The sequence below is a fragment of the Pan paniscus genome, chromosome 7 (genome assembly GCF_029289425.2).
Source record: "Pan paniscus chromosome 7, NHGRI_mPanPan1-v2.0_pri, whole genome shotgun sequence".
Taxonomy (NCBI): Eukaryota; Metazoa; Chordata; class Mammalia; order Primates; family Hominidae; genus Pan; species Pan paniscus.
The window spans coordinates 19,165,719-19,189,291 of NC_073256.2; the positions used below are offsets into that span (position 1 = coordinate 19,165,719).

Below are 23,573 nucleotides of genomic sequence, written 5' to 3' on the forward strand. Positions count from 1 at the left end.
AGGTAAGATCACTGCAGCAGTGAGCTCACAGCCTGAAGGAGGTAGGAATGGAGGCTAATGTCCTCATTCCACATTTATTCAATTAACACTTCCACGCTTACAATGAGAAAAAGCAGAACAAAACTGACCTAGGCAATGGGCTAGGGAATTGCGAGTTGACTCATGAAATTTACTAGAACAAAGGTGTATTTTTCATCACTGATGTCAAGGTCGTCTACTTCTCCTGACCAAAAGTCACACTTGCTCTTCTCTAAATCCAGTGGCAGCTCATTGAATTTTAGTAGGTTATTTTTAAATTCCCAGCATCCAGTTACTTTAGCAAGATGACTTTGCTTTCCTTAGCTGTGGAGACACTATCTGCCAGTGGCTCTAGTTCCGGCGGATGGATGGGAAAGGATGTGCATTCTAAGGTGGGCCGTGCTTACAAGACCGCCTTCCTTGACACATACTTGCTTTCTCCAAGTCATCGTTTAAAGCTTCTTTTAATAATTTTGCCTCTCTGCTTAATAGAAATTAAAGTTCTGTCTTGGCTGCCTCTATCAAAGAACAAATCTGCCTGGCTCAGACCAGTAATTCCAGAACTTCAGGAGTCTGAAGCCAGAGGATCGCCTGAGCCCAGGGGTTCGAGACCAGTCCGGGCAACATAGCAAGGTCCCATCTCTAAAAAAATAACAATTAGGGAAAGAACAAATGACTTCTAGGAGTTAATAAAATGTACCAAGTTTCACCTCATACCTAAAGCTCCATCTACATCCTGTCTTCCTAAGAAGTAAACATTAGAACGTATCTTTCCTAAGAAGAGATTTTTCAATGCTACATGTTTCTCCAGCTATATAAAAACATTCAATGAAAATTTGAGGCATCTCCTTATTCGTCTTGTTCTCCTCTCTTCTCGTCTCGTAGCCCATGCTGGCTATTATACCAAATAAGCTAAGAAGAGTTACTTAAAATAATGTCTAAAAAGCAGAGTTCCATAGCTATTACTATGCCAAATTTACAGATTAGGAAGGAAATTGACAGAACTTAAATTGTCAGATTCATGGAGGTAGAAAGTAGCCGGTTGGTTTGGCTTTAAAATGCATGTTTTATGCAAAAATCCTGAAAGAGACTTCAACTTGTTTTGGGAGTGAGAAAGGAGATGAGGGAGGTTTATAGGAAAGGTTTCCCAAGCAAGATGTCTTCCGAGAGGAGACTTGAATCTTTAGGAGGAATTAGCCAGACATGGAAAAGAAAAAGGCCTTCTAGGTTGAGCAAGACCCACTTGAGAAAATGTGAAATTGCCACTTATTTTGTGCACTTGGAATCCAGCATCTCAAAAGGAACAGAGCAACACACCAGGCCAAGGAGATGTCCAGGACCCTGGTCATTATATACGACAGGGCTTGTATGTGGATTACGCACTACAGAAACCAAACTGTAGAAACACTGACATTCAAGGTAACATTGCCTTTATGCGATTTTTTTTCTTTTTCAGAAAAAAAAGTGAGTGGCTTGAAACACGGGTATGGAATTGACTAATGCAATGCTGATCGTTTAAGTTCAATGTGTCCCAGTGTGGTCTACAACTATTCAGTTTTAGCCACTCTCCTTCTACTGCTGGAATACTTTGTAAATTAGAGAATGAGGTGGACTGGCCTGTGGCCCCAACTCAGAATATCATTTTTATATTAAGTCCACTTAGGTTCTTAATGCCTGGGATGAATAAGCTAGCCCCACTTAGAGCTAATGCAATTGTAAACACCAACATAAGGTTCTAAATGGAAATGAACTCACCTGCTCATGAGGGTTCTTCCAGGTGATTTAGAAAATAGAACTATCTATGCCATCATAAAAATTAAAATTCAACATTTAGAATGTTCTCAGATAATTCACAGACAGCAATAAATATGTCTGTAGATCCACAGAAAATGAGAACACCAGTATAAATATTTCCTTTTCAACTCAGAAAAATCTTTAAAGAATAGAAAGTGGAAATATTCTCCAGAACATATTTTCAGTGAATCAAGTTTGAAGAAACATGAAATTTTCCAGTTGCAAAAGAATGCAGACATCATCTATGTCATCCTTTCATTTTGCATGTAACTTCATTTTGCAAGTAGCTAAGTTTGAGAAAAGTCATTTGCCCCGAGTGACACCGAGGAGCTTAACAGCATACTATTTCCCCTATGAAAGTCATTTATAAAAACTTATGCATTTTAAGTTTTACTTTCAAGAACACAAATAAGAACCCTCTGTTCTGAGATTTAAGAGTCATTTGATGGAAACCATGGCAGACAAATCTACTGTTGGAATGTGGACATGGCTGTTGCCGTCAATTTCAAGATGGTTCAAACAAACTCAAACAAGATTGTACCTGTTTCTCTTTGTTTTGTATTGATCGTCAGCCATAATTACCTCAGAAAATGACACTAGAAAGATTTAGGCAAAATATTTATAATTAAATACGAGCTTGTAGGGCTAATTATGGTAAATTCTACCAAGCCTTTGAATGCAACATTAAAATGACTAATTATTTCCTCTGGATACTATTTCCTGAGTCTTAATATATTAGATTGTAGAAAGAGTAAAATCAGATATTGTCAACTTCACTTATTTTTTACCTGAAGTAATATAACATTCGGTTTATGTTCTCTGATATGGTTTGGCTGTGTCCCCACACAACTGTCACCTTGAATTGTAATAATCCCCACGTGTCAAGGGTGGAGCCAGGTGGAGACAAGTGAATCATGACGACGGTTTCTCCCAGACTGTTCTTCTGGTAGTAAGTCTCAGGAGATCTGATGGTTTTATAAAGGGGAGTTTCCTTCACAAGCTCTCTTCCCTGCCACCATGTAAGATGTGACTTTGCTCCTCCTTTGCCTTCCACCATGATTGCGAGGCCTCCCCAGCTGTGTGGAACTGTGAGTCCACTAAACCTCTTTCCTTTATAAATTACCTATTCTTGAGTATGTCTTTATTAGCAGTGTGAGAAAAGAATAATACATTCTTTAATTAAAATTGGTCAAATGAAGCCACTGCATATGATCTCAATATAAAAATCAGACCTTTCCTAGGAAATATACTAGATAACGAATAAAGCCCAAAGTAGCATATCCTGAAGCACATGAATAAGGCAACTAAAGAGCAAAGTCATGCCCAACATGACAGGCTAAACCTTCTCAATCTGACTTTACTCATTTCTCTCAGAATTCACAATCAGGCATAAGAAAAATCTTTGTGAACCACAGTTTTTGTTGGGGTTCATGGAGATTTCTTTTTTTGCCCTTCACACATTTGATTTACTTATTTGCTGGCTTATAAATGGCTCGATCATTAAAACCAGTGTTTCTCTCCTCAGTGACCCGCACTTAATTATGGCTCATCTGGTTTACAGCAATAGTGCCAGGGAAAAGAGCATGTTCAGCAAGCTGTTTTTACACAATGTTCATTTGAGGTATATTAGGGAACTTCATCAGCCCTCTATGATGATATATTGTTTCACTTTTTCCTAACACCTGCGTGGTTGTTCAGCACATTCTTCAGGCTTTTTCCTCTCCATACCAGTGTCTATGCAGCTATATATCATTTCAGAAATCTGCATGGGAATATTGCTTCCATATTCTCGTTAACTTGCCCAAGAACTCGCCTGAAAGTAAATTTTAAAAATTTAAATGTAAAAATTATAGCATATTCCCAAACAACATGTCCACAAGCACATCTTCAGAGATTACCACCCTGAGCCTTCCGATATTTCCACCTTACCAACAACATTGTAGATCACGGTGTTATTTTATGACAAAGTAACCAAGTTACTCAGTAATATTAAGGCGATGAAACATTTCAACTGTATAATCTCTTTTGAGGTTGGGAAACCATTCTAATATTCACAAACCTGGTCATTTCATAACTATTAAAATACACCGTTCCCCAACAGAACTGAAACAGCATGCTAGGAGAGAACACCAAACATCTGCGTTAGCTAAAATTATAATACATGGGGTGGAATGTCAGAGAGAAAATCAGAGTCATGAATGTTTAATCACTTGATGTTGTGGAAAAGCTGGTGGCTGCATTAGCACTAAACATAGATGCCAGACTTCACCGTGACTCAACCTTACCACCTTCTCCTTGAACATATAAGAATGTGTCTACTCAAAAAATAAACACATGAACATTTATGCAGAATTTAAAATTTTTGTAACATTTGTATATTGTCACCGTGTATATTTTTGAAACACTTGTATTTATAATGTAAGTGATGCAGGTGTTTGAATTCCTTTTATAGATTTCCCCCTTCCCACAAAAATGAAAGCAAAATGTTTATCAAACTTAGTATTATATCTGGTTTCTGAGCTCTCACTAGAGGGCAGGTAAATGAGGAAAATGTAGTGTGTGTGTGTGTGTGTGTGTGTGTGTGTGTGTGTGTGTTAAATATTTGAGTATTTTCAGGTTGAAAGAAACCACCGAATTCCACCCAAACCCATGTTTAGATCTTTTGTGGCCAGGCACGGTGGCTCACGCCTGTAATCCGAGCACTTTGGGAGGCCGAGGCAGGCGGATGACGAGGTCAGGAGATCGAGACCGTCCTGGCTAACATGGTGAAACCCCGTCTCTACTAAAAAGACAAAAAATTAGCCGGGTGTGGTGGCGGGCGCCTGTACTCCCAGCTACTCAGGAGGCTGAGGCAGGAGAATGGCGTGAACCTGGGAGGCGGAGCTTGCAGTGAGCCGAGATGGCGCCACTGCACTCCAGCCTGGGTAAGAGACTCCATTTCAAATAAATAAATAAATATACCTTTTGTGGACCCAGGAACAAACCACTTCACACACACACACACACACATATATATGATATATATACACACACACAAAACTCTACAAAAATGACGCATTAAGAGTGTTCTTAACAGAAGTAGCGAATTCAGGTATCTTCTTTATGTGTTTGCATGTAGGAAAGCATAAATAGCTCAAACTCATTTTTATTAAAAGTAGAGTGAATGAAAGGGAACATTCAGTAGTTTGGTAAAGGAAGTTCTCCTTCAGTACATAAGTGAAGAAATAACAACTGCAACAAAACCTGGTGAGGGACCAGAGTGTTCAGACAGAAAAATAACTGAGTTAAATATTGCTTACAGAAATCATTCAAGAAAAGCAAGCATGCTATAAAACCTCCGAAGCCTACAGAGTTTCCTACCAATCCCACTCCAAGTTAAGGGTCCAGCAATGCACCTTCATTCATTTTCCCCCTGCATGAAGCTCTGTTTTTCCAGTGTCGTTCATGGCTAACATGTGCTACTAACCTGGCTGCTGTTTGGAAGTGAAGATTTCTAGATTCCAGGCCAAAAGTAGAGGAGCTTTGGAGGATGAGAACCAGGGCTTGCCATTTAAACACCGCAGGTGAGTCTCATGATTTGAATCAGCTGTTGTTTTGTTTTGTTTTGTTTGTAGAATCTCATTTTTTTATGGATGTTTTTATTTTTTCATGATATTGGGGTACAGGTGGCATTTCGTTACATAAGTTACTGGTGTTTGGGAGATTTTGGTGCACTCATAACCTGAGCAGTGTACACTGCACCATATATGTTGTCTTTTATCCCTCACACACCTCCTAGTCTTCCCCCCAAGTTCCCAAAGTCCATTGTATCTTTCTTATGCCTTTGCATCCTTATAGCTTAACTGCCACAAATCAGTGGGAAGATACAATGTTTGGTTTTCCATTCCTGTTACTTCACTTAGAACAATTGTCTCCAATCTCATCCTGGTCACTGCAAATGCTGTTCATTCATTCATTCCTTATTATGGCTGAGTAGTATTCATCATATATAATACACACACACACACACACACACACCAGTTTCTTTATCCACTTTTTGATTTATGGACATTTGGGTTGGTTCTACGATTTTGCAATTGTAAATTGTGCTACTATAAACATGCATGTACAAGTATCTTTTTCGTGTAATGACTTCTTTTCCTCTGAGTAGATACCTGGGAGTGGGATTGCTGGATCAAATGTTGTTCTTTTGTTGAAGTCTTAGAGCATTTTAAATATGTTTCATTTTAATGTCTGTTTCAGTCCATTTTTACCTCTATCCTGTAACCATCTTGGGCGTTTTCACTGTGTCTGCTTTATTCTGGTCCTGCGAAGGTAGTTCACACACACCTGTTAGTGAGGGCTTCTTTCCATGTGTTTTGTCCTTCTCACCGTGCTCACCGACGGAGAGGTACAGTGAGGGCACCTTCTCCGGCCTTGAATGATTGGAACCGAGCTCTCCTCTCAAAGGAGTCTTGCGGGCCCAGCCCCTGACCGACTTGACACTGGCGCACATTCCTAGTTGTTCAGCTATCTCTGCCCTTTCCTCTAAAATCTAGAGGCTGAAACTATAATGAATTTAGCCCTTTAAATCTGAATAAACATATTACTTTTTAAATGTCAATATGTGAAATATAATAGCAAATGAAAGACTTTGCAGCTATGTGAATATATGAAGATAAATGAATTTCAACTGCTATAAAATTCTTACATTGTATGCACTTATTAAAATGTATCTTTACTGAAGGAAGAATAATATGAATAATACTGTGTTATGTGTTACAACTCTGAATTGGTCATCAAAACCCCAATTCACATTGGTATATGATCTCAAATAAAATATGGTACGCAAATGCTCACACATGTAGTGTGTTCTTAAGAAGCTAAGGGTTTTCAGTTGAAAGAGCAAGCCTCTTACGTGTTAGAATTAGAGGTTCAGGCACTAAAAAGTAACCTTATAGATCTCATCTGGCCATTGTTCTTTCTCACATTTCCTCCTGATATCATGCCTGTTGCCTAAGCTATTCACAACAGGATCATAGAGCTGAGACCACTGTATTTCCTCAAATAATTTAAATATCAAATATTTATTGTAAGGCCTGAAATATTAAGAGTTTATATTTTACCACCTCCAAGATATTTCCCTCCTACCATCGCCCTCATCAACATGACATTACTTTATCCACAGTTCCTCTGTACTACCATCTCTAAGTAAGTTGGAAATGCACAGTTGGAAAAAAAAAATCTGTCATTCTCCATGGTCTGCTTAGTATTAGTCCCTTAGGATGAAAATAAATAGCATGGTTAAATAAATACAAGATCTACAACTTACCTATAACTTTAAAGTTTTCTTCATGGTAGGACTTCAAAAACTTTACAAATAATCAGAATTAATTTGAGATCAAGAGATACTCAAGCCAAAATTTTAAAGGTATATAGTAAAAGAAAAATAAAAAGAATAAGGAGAATGGGGAGACAGAGGAGAAGAAACAAAATAATGTTACAAAATTTAAAAGTGTGAGGAATATAACTTAAATATTTATCATGTTTTAATGCTAAAATCATAGACGTATAATTGTAGTATTTATAAAAAATAGACAATATACTTAATTAAAAGCCCACTTCTAGTGGTGTAATGCCTGAATGAGACTCACTTTAAGATGTATAATAAACATCTCCCTCCCCTTCCCATGGGACTTCTGTCCTGAGGAATACACAGTAGCTGCTGCTGATTTACATGTATACTTACATATATATGTATATATACATATGCTATGATCAGCCAATTTAATTTATTCTCAAAATTTATCCTCAAAATTTCCATGCATGCAAAATTATGATGACGTTCACTTTATTCAGGGATGAATGTCTTCTGGGGTATTATAATTTTATGTACCAAATGAATGTCACTGTGGGGCTTGTTGAACTTTTGCTTTACCAGTGGGTGTGGAGCGCGGCCATGGGCCAGATCCAGCTGGTGCCATCTGACAGCTGCCGAGTTTTGTAAGGCCCATGAGCTTAGAATGATTTTACACATTTTAATAGTTGAAAAGAAAAAGAAGGGGACTATTTCATGACACGTGAAAAGTATATGAAATTCAAATTTCAGTGTCCACAGAGTCGGCCTGGGGGGAGCTGCACTGGCTCCTTTCCACAAGGTGTATGTCTCCTTTTGCGATACCAGCAGAGTTCCGCAGATGCAGAGGTGACGATATGGCCTACAAAACTTAAAACATTTACTATCTGGCCCTTTAAAGAAAAAGTTTGCTGAAAGTAATAGTCTAACAGGGTATAACTATATCATGCAATAATTTATGAATTCCTTTTACTGCTAACTTGGTATTTTGCATACTTTTTCTAAGAGTAGAAACCAGGTATCTGTACCTTAATCATTAAAATATCTCTCAAGATAAGTGTATATGAATTCAAAAAGCAATCAGGTTGCAAAAAACTTTGTCAGCCTAGGCGAGGGTAAACAAGTTATAAATCACCTAACAGTGCCTTGGTTTCAATGCTCAAATAACTCTTAAACACAGTTTTACCAATAATCACCATAAACCTAAAACTACAGGACAGTGAACATTTATTAAAAAAACTGAATGACTAGTACATTCAGTACTACACTTCCAGAGTCTTGTGCACACACACACACACATTTAAGTTGACATATACAGGCATATAATATATACATATATGACTATATATGTAGCAAAATTAATACATATGTGATACGAATGAAGTATTCCAGTTACACACAGTATATTAATAAATGCAGGAATACTAGGGTAGAAATTTAGAAGGCAGAGTTCTAGCCCAGCTCGGTCACTAATAAGTTACTTGATTATCAGCAAGTTCACAAAAGTCCCACAGCATGAGTTGCATTATCTGTAGAGAGTGGTGTCCCTCCTTCTGAGATCACTTCACTCTTCAAGAATATTTAATTCAATAGATCTATTCTGCATATATATGGCTGCAGTGCATTATTTTGCAGGGGCTAAATAGGTACAACATATCTAAACACTCTAATTATCTACAGAAATTATCAATAGGGTTTAAACTCACAATAACATATTAACTAGAGAAGCTTTGTTTTTCTTCCTATTTTCTCGAGCAATTTAAAGCTAAGCCATTCCTTAAAGACAAGATTGAATCCCTCCTCTTTGTCTCTTATAGACTTCCCCAACCTTGCAAATAGACAGAGATGTCTCCCTCCTCTGAACTGAACAGAGATCTCCAATCCTCTTGCACAGAAGATCCCTGTGTTCCTTGGAGATTACATGGTGTTCTTAAAGACTGAATTAACTCAAGAGTCAACGAACCTGTGTTTGAGTCACGCTCCCCTTGCAAACGTGTGTGGTTGATTCTGGGTATGAATCCTCAGCCCTCTGGGTTTTAGTGTGTTTTTCTATAGACAGGAGCAGTGTGGCCTGGCCCGCTTCTACATTCATTCCAAGGGTCCATGTCAAGGAGATGGTAAAGAACGCACAATGAGTACAGGCTACTTGCAGGAACCCACCTTCTCTCCTATTGTCAGAAGCAAGACTCAGCCCAAGTCCAGAGACAAGAGAACTAAATTCTAAATAGCCCCTACCTTTTAATCACAGTTTAAAACATCAACATTCAGTGAAAGAATGCTTCCCTACTGGAGATCTTCCACATGGTTAGGATGCTGCATTAGCCAAATGCGATTGCCATCCCAATTGTGGAGTTCCTGCTCACTTACTTGTTACCATCTGTGCATACAGTTCCTCTAGTCTCTGACCGCCTGGGATCTCGGACAAGTTACTTAACATATCTGTATGTCTGGTTTCCTCTCTGCAGGTTTTGGTGTGAGGATGATCTGAGAGGAGGAACTACACATCAGAGTGACTGTCACCTAGTAAACGCATGGCATTTACCACCATTTTAGCAGGTAACCCTTCTCATCTAATGTTGATTTCCTGATGAACACACATCTACCTCCCTGAATTTGCTTTTACTTAATAGTGGTCCCCAAATGCGTCCAGCTCCATGGGAAGTGCAAATCCTCCTGTTATCTGTTGCGTGATTAACACATGCCTCTCTACCCTAATGGTAAGTTACTGCAAACTCCATCTATAAAAACAGTATTTGTGGAATTAATTAACTGTGTTTTAAGTCATAGAAGAGCCCCTTATCATGACCTCTTTTTTCTTGCATGTACTTCCTGCTCCTCCCAGGTTCTTTGAGATGGAGTCTGGCTCTGTTGCCCAGGCTGGAGTGCAGTGGCGCGATCTCGGCTCACTGCAAGCTCCTCCCCCCAGGTTCACGTCATTCTCCTGCCTCAGCCTCCAGAGTAGCTGGGACTACAGGCGCTCGCCACCACGCCTGGCTATTTTTTTTTTTGTTTGTTTGTTTTGTGGAGACAGGGTTTCACCATGTTAGCCAGGATGGTCTCGATCTCCTGACCTTGTGATCCGCCCACCTCGCCCTCCCAAAGTGCTGGGACTACAGGTGTGAGCCACCGCACTCAGCCCCTCCAGGTTCTTAATCTCACAGTTCCTGACACAATTAATCACGCAGCTTCCGGTCTCCTTTATCTATCTTTAATATTGGTAAAGCACTGACAGGTCTCCTGAAAGTAGAATTAGGCTTCTGATAGCAGGTGAATTTCTTTTTAATCATTTCATGGGACTTGAGAAATACTTGACTGACGGTAGATATTTGGCTAATATTTGAAGACATTTTAAAATAACATATTTCTTAAAATTAATATTATATTGAAAAGAAAAACTGGATTTTTGGTGCCCAACAGATGTTTTGTCAGTTCTCATGCTACCAACTGTGTGGATGCTGAAATAGTCACTGAATCTCTGAGCTCAAGCTTTATCATTTGTAGAATGGGCTAAATTAGACTTATTAAGCTGTGAGGTTTAAATTAGACAACTCGTTTTCAGTGGAATACCTAAGTTACTCAAAAAGCAGGAAGGAAAATGCATAAAATATTACTACTTACTCAGAAATAATACAAGATAAAATTATTTTTAAAATATTAGATAATGATATATCTGATATCTGCAGTCATCTGTGATTTTTAATTGATTTAATGTAGCTTCGTGAAGGGCTACCTATGTCTCAGGCACTGCTTCTAAGTAATGTCAAATACTAAGTCATTTTATCTTCATCACAGCCTAATAAGGTCGACATTATCACATTTCCATTTTACAGATTAGAAGACTGAGGCCTGCAAGATCAGGTAATGACCATGGTCATACAAAGTTAAAAAGTCGTAGAGTTCAAGTTTATTCCTCTGTGAAACACAGTTGCCCTATTTTATACTCCCAACTCTCTGATTTGCTATCCCTTTTGTTTTGTTTTTCCTTAAAGAAGTTTCCTATCAGCAGCCAGGTGCGAAGGCTTGGCTCACGCCTGTAATCCCAACACTTTGGGAGGCCGAGGTGGGCGGATCACGAGATCAGGAGATCGAGACCGTCCTGGCTAACACGGGGAAACCCCATCTCTACTAAAAATACAAAAAACTAGCCAGGCGTGGTGCTGGGCACCTGTAGTCCCAGCTACTTGGGAGGCTGAGGCAGGATAATTGCTTGAACCCGAGAGGCGGAGCTTGCAGTGAGGCGACATCACTTCACTGCACACCACTGCCCTACAGCCTGGGCAACAGAGCAAGACTCCATCAGAAAATAAATAAATAAATAAATAAATAAAGTTTCCTATCATAAGATTAAGAAAAAGCAAGACAAGGATTAGAGGTAGGATACATAAGGAACCTGTGAAAAGAAAGGCTGAGATAATTTAATTGATATACAAGTAAGAACAGAATTACAATTCCAAGTACTTTATAAAAATAGAATTATGACAGAGGGTAATTCAATTTGCATGAGTACAGTGAAGAAAAAGTCCACTACATCTGTATTTTCCAAAGGATCCTGGGGGATTTAACAAAAGAGTTGTCTTTTCCATGAGAGGGGATTTCAACCTGAAGACAAGCAGTGGACTCCTCCTTCAGGTGGACTCCTTCACCCTGAGGTTTTAACTGAACCTTGAGACCCCAAGCTCATGTGTCTGCCCCCTGCACTCACGGTGGTCCAGCAGAGCCGGGGGACAGAGTCTCAGGTCCAAGGGATTAGATGTGACTTTGGACAGGAAGAGTTTTATTAAAAGTCCCTTGCTGATAAGATTACTGCTTTCTTCAGAGAACTCTTTCTCATTTGTCTGCTTTTTAATTTGTACAATAGACAGAACAGGATCTTAAATTTATTGTGGGAAGTGGATGATATAGCCCTGTGAAGTGTACCACAAAATAACTGCTCAATAAACATTCTTCTCTCTTTTCACCAGTTTGCTACCCCCTCTACTGGCGTCAAGAAGGAAAGGACAGTGAAATAAAAGAAATTATGGGATGACTGATTAGATTTGTAAGAGAAAAGGACTCTCTTTACATTGTTGTGTAATCAATTTTTACTTACTGAGCAATTTAGTTTTTCAGTTAAATTTAAAAATGAAAGGTAATTATTACTGTAATTTGATTTTATAATATGGGATACTTCTCCTCCATTGGTTATCAGGGTCTCTATAAATTCATGGCTCATCTGAGTTATAAAAATGATTTAATTAACTCTAAAAGATTATTTCTTAAACTGTTAGAAGGGACAAGTCTATGTAATTTAAGCCAAATATCTAAAAAATGATATCAACAAACATCTCAGTAGCAGTCTTTGAAAAGATTTTCAATTTTAAGTATTTACTTCTGCTACTATGGAAGGGAGAAAATTGAATTTTCTCTTGAGAGCAGCCAGGTCACAGTGGATCATAATATCAGAGACTTCATCAGACACTTTCAACAGAGTAAATAATAGGTGAGAGACAGTTTCAAACATACCTAAACAGGCTTAAACAGGAAGTGCCACCATTTTGTATTTGGTGGATCTTCCATGATGACCAAAGTCAGTGTTTCTCAATTTTCTTTTTCCATTATCACCCCTTATGGAGCGTTTTCGAAGTTTCTCCCTCCTGCCCGTCATGAAATTTTATACTACAGATACCCTGCATAACTGTTTTATGTACTCGTGTGTATATGCATGTGCGTGCATGCTTTACACATAAGAGGGATAAAAAAATTTTCTGGCCTCCAGGATTTTATTCCTGCTCCCCTCATTTAGGGTCTTTCCAGCTCTATCTTCTCCACCACCTCCCCTCTGGAGGAGGAAAAGCATACTTTTATTGTTTGCAAAGCTAAGAAAGAAGAGCAATAACTCGCTCCCTACTACAGATAGTAGGAAACAGGAGTGCCATCTCCCTGGAAGACCCATTTCAAAGAGACAACATCAACATCCCTGGGAAGGACGGTGCCATGACATACAACTGGCAGGCAGCCTTTAAAAAGCATTACATCGCTCTGTGCCTGGTTATTTCACTTAACAAACCGACTTCTAGTTCCATCCATGTTGTTGCAAATGACAGGATCTCATTTTTTATGGCTGAATAGTACTCCACTATGTGTATGTATCTCATTTTCTTTATAAATTCATCACATGTTCTCACTTATTTGTGGGATCTGAAAATCAAAACAATTGAACTCATGGACATAGAGAGTAAAGAACGGTTACCAGAGGCTGGGAAGGTTGTGGGGCAGGCGGGAGATGAAAATGGTTAACAAGTACAAAAAAGAAAGAATGAGTAAGACCTACTTTTTGCTAGCGTAACAGGGTGACTGACTATAGTCAAGAATTTAATTGTACTTATTTAAATAACTAAGACTATAATTGAATTGTCTGTAACACAAAAGTTAAGTGCTTGAGGGAATAGCTACCCCATTCCCCATCATGTCTTTATTATGCATTGCATGCCTGTATCAAAATCTCTCTTGTACTTCATAAATATATATACCTACTAAATGCCCACAAAAATTTAAAAAATAAGTTATTGTAAAAATAAATAGTTAATTAATATTAAAAATGCTTTATATCTCAAAGGGGCAGAAAAGATTACAACTTTGTTTAAGCCAAGGGGAACACTAAGGTCCTCTTGATCAGACTAGGGCCCTTAAAATAAAGAGAAATCTTACCTAAGAAAACAGCTATCCCCTCTTCAGTTCCTGTTTACTGTTATAGCGTCCATTATTGCCCTAGTCCATACAAGATTCATTTGTTTTTCATGTTTTTTCCAAAGTAATCTATTTTTAGTAATGCAATTTCCTGTCTTGCTTTCTAGAAGACTCTACATTCTGAGTTAAAACATTTTTTAAAAAGATAATCAATATAATACACTGCCTGTTACTAAAATAATAACCAAATATTGAACCTAAATCAAAGCACCCAACAAAAACATGCAAGGGATTTAATATGTTTAAATTTTACTCGAAAACATTTATGTTCTAATGGAACTCAGATGGTATTTTATTAAATATGTTCTCTTTCAATTGTGAGGACATTTTCCATATTCATCAGTTGTAATGGCAAGTTTACAAGAAAAAGTTTAAATACTTTAAGTGTGTAGAAAGATAGTGAACTAATATACAGCATATCATGTTTTTATTTTGAATTTGGTAGTTTTGCTCACAATAAATATTTGCACCTTGTCTGTAGATAAAAAAAGAGTTTTGTTAATGCTTAAGTAGTTTGGAATGTAATTTTACTTTCTTAAAGAAAAACTGTCAGTGTAAATAAATTTAGGATTACACCGGATTCTGAAAACTGTACAACTAATTGAAATGCTAAGATTATCAAAGTCATGCATCATTTTTTCACGTTTCTGTATTTTAGGTGTTCTTTTTAAATGTTAATTTTGCCTAACTTCTGGGGAAAAATAAAAGACAACATTTCTTTTTAGATTGTCTGTTCTTTTTCTCCAAGTCTACTGGCCTTAGGGGAGTGCTACGAATCCAGGCATTGTGATTAAATTCCCTGTGATATCAGAGACAGTTACTTATGATTGTGCCTCTTATTGATGATATCAAGCAGATACTCTGGTTTCTGTCTGTCTACTTGATTTGTTTACTCTGAACAGTAATGGTGAATTTAAACAGTTGCTTCCTGTGGTTAAAACCTAAGGCAAACTCCAGCCACTGATCCAGCCTGAGACTTTCTGCCACGCGCTTTAGGCTGAGCTTCCAGATTTGAATAGCTGACTCCAGTGACCGAATTTATAGTCAAGTCCTGATTACTCTTGGCATTACCCTCCAGAGGTTTTGATCTTTTGACTTTTCTAGATTCCACCAAGGAAACATCACTAAAAATCTACTTAAAGAATAATTTTCTTTTGAAATGAAAATATTTCATCTTTAAAGTTTCAGTATTTTTTTCTTTTTTAAAAATGTTTTTAGGTCCAGGGGATCCATGCACAGGTTTGTTCAAGGGGAAATTGTGTGTTGTTGAGGCTTGATTTAGGAATGAGCCTGTCGCCAACGTAGTGAGCATAGTACCTGACAGATAGCCTTCCAACCATGACCCTCTCCTACCCTCCCCACTCAGGTAGTCCCCGGCACCTGTTGTTCCCTACTTTGTGTCACTGTGTCTTCAGTGTTTCACTCCCGTTCATGAGAACATGCAGCATTTGGTTTTCTGTCTCTGCATTGCTTCACTTAGGATAATGGTCTTCAACCGCATGCACGTAGGTGCAAAAGACGTGACTTTTTTTTTCTGTTTTATGACTGCATAATGTCTCACTTTGCATATGTACCACATTTTCTTTAGCCAGTTCACCATTGATGAACATTGTGGCTGATTCCACGTCTTTGCCATTGAGAATAGCACTGCAATGAATATATGCATGCAAGTGTCTTTTTGACAGAATGATTTATTTCCTTTTGGGTAATCCCAAAGGTGGGATTGCTGGTTTAAATAGTAGTCCTGTTTTAAGTTCTTTGATAGAACTCCACAGTTTTCCACAGTAGCTTAATTAATTTGCATTCCACTCACAGCATATAAAAATGTTCCTTTTTTTTCCTGCAAATTCACCAGCATCTGTTGTTTTCTTTTGCTTTTTATTAATAGCAATTTTGACTCATGAGAGATGGTATCTCATCGTGGTTTTGATTTGCATTCCTCTAATAGTTACTGATGAGCATTTTTTCTTTTTAATTTTATTATTATTATACTTTAAGGTGTAGGGTACATGTGCACAATGTGCAGGTTAGTTACATATGTATACATGTGCCATGCTGGTGTGCTGCACCCATTAACTCGTCATTTGGTTTGCCGGCTGCTTGTTTATCTTCTTTTGAGAAGTTCCTGTTCATGTCTTTGCCCATTTTTTTAATAGGGTTGATTTTTGTTTGCTGATTTGTCTAAGTTCCCTACAGATTCTTGATATTACACCTTTGTTGGATGTGTATTCTGCAAATATTTTCTCCCATTCTGGAGGTTGTCTGCTTACTCCGTGGATAACTTCTTTTGCTGTGCAGAAGCTTCTTAGTTTAATAAGTCCCACTTGTCAATTTGTATTTTTATTGCAATTGCTTTTAGAGACTTATTCATAAATTGTTTACCAAGGCCAATGTTCAGAATGGTATTTCTTAGGTTTTTTTCTATGATTTTTATTGTGTTAGAGCTTGCATTTAATCCTTTAATCCATCTTGAGTTATTTTTTGTATGTGGTGTAAGGAAGTGGTCCAGTTTCATAAGTCCAGCCAGGCCGGACTGCATGAGTCTAGCCAGTTTTCGCAGCTCCATTTATTAAATAGGGAGTCCTTTCCCCATCGTCTGATATTGTCAACTTTGTCAAAGATCACGTGATTGTAGGTGTATGGCTTTATTTCTGGGTCTTCTCTCATTTTTCATTCGTCTATGTGTCTGTTTTTGTACCAGTACCATGATGTTTTAATTAATGTAGTCTTGCAGTACAGTTTGAAGTTGGGTAGCGTGATATCTCCAGCTTTGTTCCTTTTGCTCACGATTGCTTTGGCTAATTTTGGGCTCCTTTGGGCTCCATATGAATTTTAGAATGGTTTTTCTTTTTCTAATTCTGTAAAAAAATGACATTGGTACTTTGATATTAATATTGGAATCTGTAAATTGCTTTGGGTTGTATGATGATTTTAACAACATTGAGTCTTCCTAACCATGAGCATTGAATGATTTGTTTGTATCATCTCTGATTTCTTTCAGCAGTGTTTTGTAATTCTTGTTGTGGAAATATTTTTCATTGTTGGTAAGTTATATCCCTAGGTATTTTATTCTTTGTGCTATTTTTAAATAGGATTTTGTTCTTAATTCGGTTTTGAGCTTGGATAGTGTATAGAAATGCTACTAATTTTCATACATTATTTTGTATCCTGAAACATTACTGAAGTTGTTTATCAGTTCTAGAAGCCTTCTGGCAGGCTTTATGGGGTGTTCTAGGTATAGAGTTACATGGTCAGTGAAGTGAAACACCTTTTCTTGGCTGATTGCTCTGGCTAGAACTTCCAGTACTATGTTGAATAGTGGTGAAAGTGCGCATCCTTGTCTCATTCCTGTTCTCAAGGGGAGTGCTTCTAGCTTTTTGTCATTCAGTATGATGTTCATAGACGATCATTACTTTGAGATATATTCCTTCAATGCCTAATTTATTGAGGGTTTTTAACATGAATGTGTGTTGAATTTATCAGAGGCATTTTCTGTGTCTATTGACATCATCATGTGGCTTTTGTTTTTGTTCTGTGTATATGGTGAATCACATTTACTGATATGTGTATGTTAAACCAACTTTAGATCCGAGGTCTACAGCCTACTTTATTGTGAATTAGCTTTTTCATCTGCTGCTGGATTCAGTTTGCTGGTATTTTCTACATTCATCAGGAATATTTGCCAGAAGATTTATTTTTCTGTTGTGTCTCTACCAGGGTTTTAATATCAGAATGATGCTGCTTTCATAAAGTGAGTTAGAGAGGAGTCCCTCTTTGTCAAATTTTTGGGAATAATTTCAGTAAGATAGGTACTAGCTCTTTTTTGTACATCTGGTAGAATTTGGCTTTGAATACATTTGGTCCAGGACTTTTGGTTGGTAGGCTTTTTATTACTGATTCAATTTTGGTACTTATTGGTCTGTTCAGGATTTTAATTTCTTCCTGGCTTAATAAGAGATGTTGTGTATTTCTAGTAATTGATCCAGTCTCCTAGGTTTCCTAGTTTGTGTATACAGAGGTGCTCATAATAGTCTCAGGATTTTTTCTATTTCTGTTGGATAGGTTGTAATGTCACCTTTGTCATTTCTAAGTGTCTTTATTTGGGTCTTCTTAAAATTAATGCATCTCACAGTCTATCAATCTTATTTAATCCTTCAAATCATCACCTTTTGGTTTTATTGATCTTTTATATAGATTTTAGCGGTTCAATTTCATTCAGTTCAGCTCTGATTTTGGTTATTTTCTGCTATGTTTGGGGATGCTTTTCTCTGGTTTTTCTAGTTCCTCTAGGTTTGATGTTAGGTTGGTAATTTAAGATCTTTTTGACTTCTTGATATAGACATTAAGTGCTAAAAACTTTCCTCTTAACACTGATTTAGCTGTGTCCCAGAGATTCTGGTATTTTGTGTCTCCATTTTCACTGGTTTCAAAAACTTTGATTTCTGACTTAATTTCATTCTTTACCTAAAAGTCATTTGGCATCAAGTTTAACTTCCATGTAATTGTATGGCTTTGATGGGTCTTTCTGATACGACTTCTATTTTGTTTGTGCTGTTTTATTTGTGGTTGTTATGATTTTAATTTTTTTAAAATTTATTGAGACTTGCTTTAAGGCCAAGCATGTGGTTGATCTTAGACTGTGTGCCATGTGCAGGTAAGAAGAAAGTATATTCTATCACTGTTGGGTGGAGTGTTTTATAGATGTCTCTGAGGTATAATTAGTCAAGTGTCAAGGATAAGTCCAAAATATCTTTGTTAGTTTTCTGCCTCAATGATTTGTCTAACACCGTCAGTGCAGTATTGAAGTCTCCCAGTATTATTGAGTGATTGTCTATGTCTGCCTGTAGATCTCTAAGAACTTGTTTTATGACTATGAGTGCTCCCATGTTGAGTGACTTAACTATTTAAAATAGTTGTCCTCTTGTTGAATTGAGCCCTTTATCATTACGGAATGCCCTTGTCTTTTTTTATTGCTGTTGGTTTAAAGATCGTTTTCTCTAATATAGGATTAGCTACTCCTGTTTGTTCATTTTCTGTTTGCCTGATATATCTTTATCCATCCCTTTACTTCGAGACTATGGGTGTTGTTACTTGTAAGACGAGTCTCTGGAAGACAGCAGAGAGTTAGGTCTTGCTTCTTTACCCAACTTTCCATTTGGGTAAAATGTATTTTATGCATTTAAAGTTAGACATTTAACCCATTTACATTCTGGGTCAATATTGACACGTGAGAATTGTATCTATCATCTTGCTGTAAGCTGGTTCTTATGCAGACTTAGTTGTATAGTTGATTTATAATGTCAATGAGGCATGTGCTTAAGTGTGTTTTTTGGTGGTAGGCATTCTTTCATTTCCATATTTAGCATGCCTTTTAGGTACTCTTGTAAGGCAGGTCGAGTTTTAACAAATTACCTTAGCTTTGGCTTTCCTGAGAAGAATTTCATTTCTCCTTTGCTTATGAAGGTTAGTTTGGTTAGATATGAAATTCTTGGTTGGAATTACTTTTTAAGGATATTTAATACAGGCTCCCAGTCTTTCCCAGTTTGTAAGGTTTCTGCTGAAATGTCTGTTGTTACCCTGATGGGGGTCCCTTTGTAGGTGACCTGCTCCTTCTCTCTAGCTGCCTTCAAGATTTTTTCTTTCTCGCCAACCTTGGAAAATCTGATGATATTGTTTTGGGAAGGGTCATCTTGCATAATATCTCACGGAGATTCTCTGAATTTCTTGCATTTGCATGGCAACTGTCCTAGTGGGACTGGGAAGATTTCCATGGACTATATGTTCTAATGTGTTCCTCAAGTTTCTTGCTCTCTCTCCTTCTCTTTCTGGAATAACACTGAGTTGTGTTTGGTCTCTTTGCATAATCTCATATTTTTGGAAGTTTTGTCCATTTTTAAAAATTCATTTTTAATTTTTGTCTGCTAACGTTGCTTCAAAGGAGTGGTGTTCAAGATCTGAGATTCTTTCCTCAGCTCGGTCTGTTATGCAGTTAATGTCACCAGTTGTGTTTTGAAATTCCTGTGGTAAATTTACTTCACAAGATCCAGTTTGGTTCTTTCTTAAAATGGTTATGTTGGCTCCCAACTCTTAGATCATTTTACTGTTTTCCTTGGATTCTGTTTCAACCTCCTCTTGTATCTTGATGAGCTCCATTGCCATCCAGATCCTGAAGTCTATGTCTGACACACTTCAGCCATTTCAGTCTGGTTTGAATCCATTGCTGGCGAGCTAGTGTGATTGTTTGCAGGCAACAAGACACACAGACCTTTAGAGTTACTAGAGTCTTGGAGTGTTTCAGTCTCTTTTGTGAAGGCTAATGATCATTTCCCTTTGAAGTTACTGTTCTTTAGATGGGGCATTTTGTTTTTATGGTCTTTATTGCCCTTGAGAGTTTCACAGTAGAACAAGTTGGGTATAGCTGAATGACTTTATTTCTGGATACTTTAGGGGTCAAGGTTCAGCTCCACACTCCTGGGCTACATGCTCTCACCGTGGGGGATTAGGACCCGGTCAGCAGTTTGGCTTCTACTCCCTTGAGGATGAGCCTCTGCTGGGCTGGAGAGGCCCAGATACTCACAGACTACTGGCAACAGGCAAGTTAAAGTTTTAAATGCAGGGTTCTGAGAGAAACTTCCTGTTATATTTTGTATTAAACATATTTTTATTCTGTTTAATTCAACTAAGCATTAGGTTTTTATGGAGGAAATGGAGCAGAGGGCATGTCTGGGGATAGAAAATATAATAAACCTAAGTCTTCAATATTAGATATGGGATATTCCCTTATGCAAAGAGACAATATCGTTATAAATTTTTTAAAGCAATGTATTCTTTTTTCATTCATGGATTCAAAATGCTCATTTCTCTTCTTCATAAAAATTCATCTTACTGCACAAAATCACCTGTTTTCTTTCTTATGTCTTAAAGTTCTTATATCTTAAAGTTAGTAGAATGTTAGCTATATAATCATTACTTTGTATGTATGTATGTTTTTACGTATTTTTCAAACGCCTAAGGTCTTTATGGTTACATATTAGACAAATATCGTTTTTTAATTCATGTTGTTGGACTGTCAAGCAATTGTAGTGGAGGAACAGGGTCAAGTAAACTGAATTGATCAAAATAAATATTTACGATTGTGGACTGTGGAGGCCATGCAGGTTAAGAAGGGAAGTGGGGATTTCAGAAGAGTAATGATGATGAAAAGTGGTAGCTCCGCTAATATAAACTCACTGCCATGATGGAAATGTTATGATTGAAGACATATGAGTTCAAAGGTTCAGCACGATATAGCTACAGGTCATGGCAAGGTCTGGGGTGAACATCGCAGTAGGTGGCTGAGGTGGAAGAAAAGCCCTTTCTATCTCAGTGCAAAGTCCATTTACTGAATATTAGCATTTTTCTATCTGCATTTCTCTAACCTTCTACTTGTCCAAAAAGATATTTTTTTTGTCAGTATTAGCCATTAAGGTATAAGCTAAAGCAGGAAAAAGTAAAACTTTATATGAAGTAAAGATACATAACGTCGGCTCTCCATTTCATTTTATTAAGTCTGTGGGTTAAATGACGTCATGAGAACAGACTGTGGTAGCATTAAAAGTGAAGGAGGAACGCTTAGTGTTTCCTTCCACATGCTGTTTTCCATTGCTGCTGTCAAAAGGTAATCATTTCATCTGTATTTGACAGATATTTTTGTATACCATGAATTAGTGAACTCAATTCAAGGGCAATAGTTAAGTGTCACTTAAAACAACAACAACAAAAAACAGAAAAAAAAAAATCCTCTAATACCTCATCCAATAAAATGATTCAAAGCCTTTTGGAGGAATGGCTGTTTCTAGGTTTGAGGTACACTTAAAACAAGGTGAGCGTTTTTACTGTCAGAAAGTAAGGAAGTGTTCAAAAAAAAAAAAAATCACAAACAAAAAGCCACATTGATGCAGGCCTGTCAAAGGACTCAATAGCTAACTGAAAGAGTTCTCAGTGTCCAAACCTAGAAAATGGAGGCAAAAGAAAAAAAAAAAAAAGTAGCATTGGATAACCCAAAGTGTAAAATAAATATACTTGAGTGCATACTGATAAAAATAAAATAGGAAGAAAGCCCAATTTCCAGTTCAGAAGACTACAAAATTATTTACATGGAAATATAGCCCTCAAGAAGGCAAAGTGTAACTCCCCATCCCTTAAGCATGAGTAGCACATAGTGATTTGCTTCCGAAGAGTGCAGTGTGGAAAGAGGAAAATATAAAGTGACTTCACACTGGACAGCCCTCACCTAGCATCAGCAGTGATGATTCGGGCTCACCGTGTATAACCCTGATTTGATGTGATGCGAAGACACTTTACCTGTGTGGTCTGTCTCCCAAAACCCCAAACTCCAGTCTCATCATGAGAAAAACATCAGACACCTCCCTATGGAGGAGCAACCCATTATACCCCTTGACCAGTGCTGCTCAAAACTGTCAAAGTCATCACAAACAAGAGGAGTCTGAGAAACTACCCCAGCCAAGAGAAGCCTACGAAGGTATGACAAGTAAATGTCAAGTGTGATCCTGGGACAGAAAGGGAACATTAGGTAATAACCAAAGTAAGTATGCGACATAGGATTTTTAGTTAATAACGTGTCACTGTTGGTTTATTAACTGCAACAAATGTGCCACCAGAATATAAAATGTTAATAACAGAGGAGACAGAGTGTGGAGTATTTGAAAACACTGCAATATCTCTGAAATGTTCCCATAAATCTAAAACTGTCCTAAAAAAGTTTATTTAGCAAAAAACTTTCAGAACTACTGCATTACTCCTCTCACTTCTATTACATACTCAACTCTTATCATTTAATTTCATCTTATTTAATTTTCCTATGTGCGATGGTGATTCATGAACATAACTGAAATTTCTTTTCTAAAAATATTATGGAAGTTATGATAGTTTAATGAAAGATTTCACTTTAATTTAATTAGAAGGAAACATTTCTATACTCTCATCTTTCCCTCCGGGGAAGGAACACTGTGCCATCTTATTATCAGATTCTCCCTGGGGCACTTTTTCTCTTTGATAAATTTGTTATAGTCGTCAAAGCCTGGAAGACAGTACTAGCCAAAGGAGTTTTTCTATGTATATGTATAATTCTTTCTTTTGCTTTAATGCAGAAGCTGTTAGTGAGGAATTAAAATGAAAATTTCCCCTTTCTCTCTATACCTAGAAGACTTTAGTGTCTCTACTGAATAGGCTTGATATATACCATTAGCGGAAAAGCCAGTATAAACTAGGACAGAAATTAAGACAGAATTCTCAGTAAAAATACGTGATCAAATTGAACTTAAATAATATAATCAATAATGAAGTCTATCATATGTGACCGAAGCATGGTTTTCACACCTGCCACTTTATTGACCCATCAGCTCGATAAGTACATCCTTACCCTCCCCTTTTAGATCCTCCCCCGAGTTCCAGTCCAGGGTTAGCTTTGAGGAAGGATTAACAGCAGTCCCCACAACATCATCACCATCACTAAGGTGTGAGTTAATTTTTTTTAATACAGCTTACCTACTATTATGCTGTATTAGAGTACAATATAATTACGGTACAATGTAATCTTTTTCTTTATTTTCAAACTCTGATTATAGGAGTCAGGGGATATCAGTAATAATAAAAACAAAGTCATAGGGGCTGAAGGAACCTGAAAAAACTTTCTGTAGAA

At 37.4% G+C, this 23,573-nt stretch overlaps 1 protein-coding gene and 1 long non-coding RNA gene across 3 annotated transcripts in view; one reads left to right on the forward strand and one right to left on the reverse strand.

The window, feature by feature from the left end:
• The window catches only part of CSMD1 (CUB and Sushi multiple domains 1), a 2,070,470-nt gene that overhangs the window by 1,432,372 nt on the left and 614,525 nt on the right, over window positions 1-23,573 (reverse strand). The gene's annotated exons all lie outside the window — the stretch shown is intronic.
• LOC117981554 (uncharacterized) lies at window positions 2,415-22,708 on the forward strand. The gene is made up of 3 exons (XR_008623095.2): window positions 2,415-5,375; window positions 9,613-9,703; window positions 9,778-22,708. It is a non-coding gene; the product is annotated as an uncharacterized LOC117981554 (long non-coding RNA).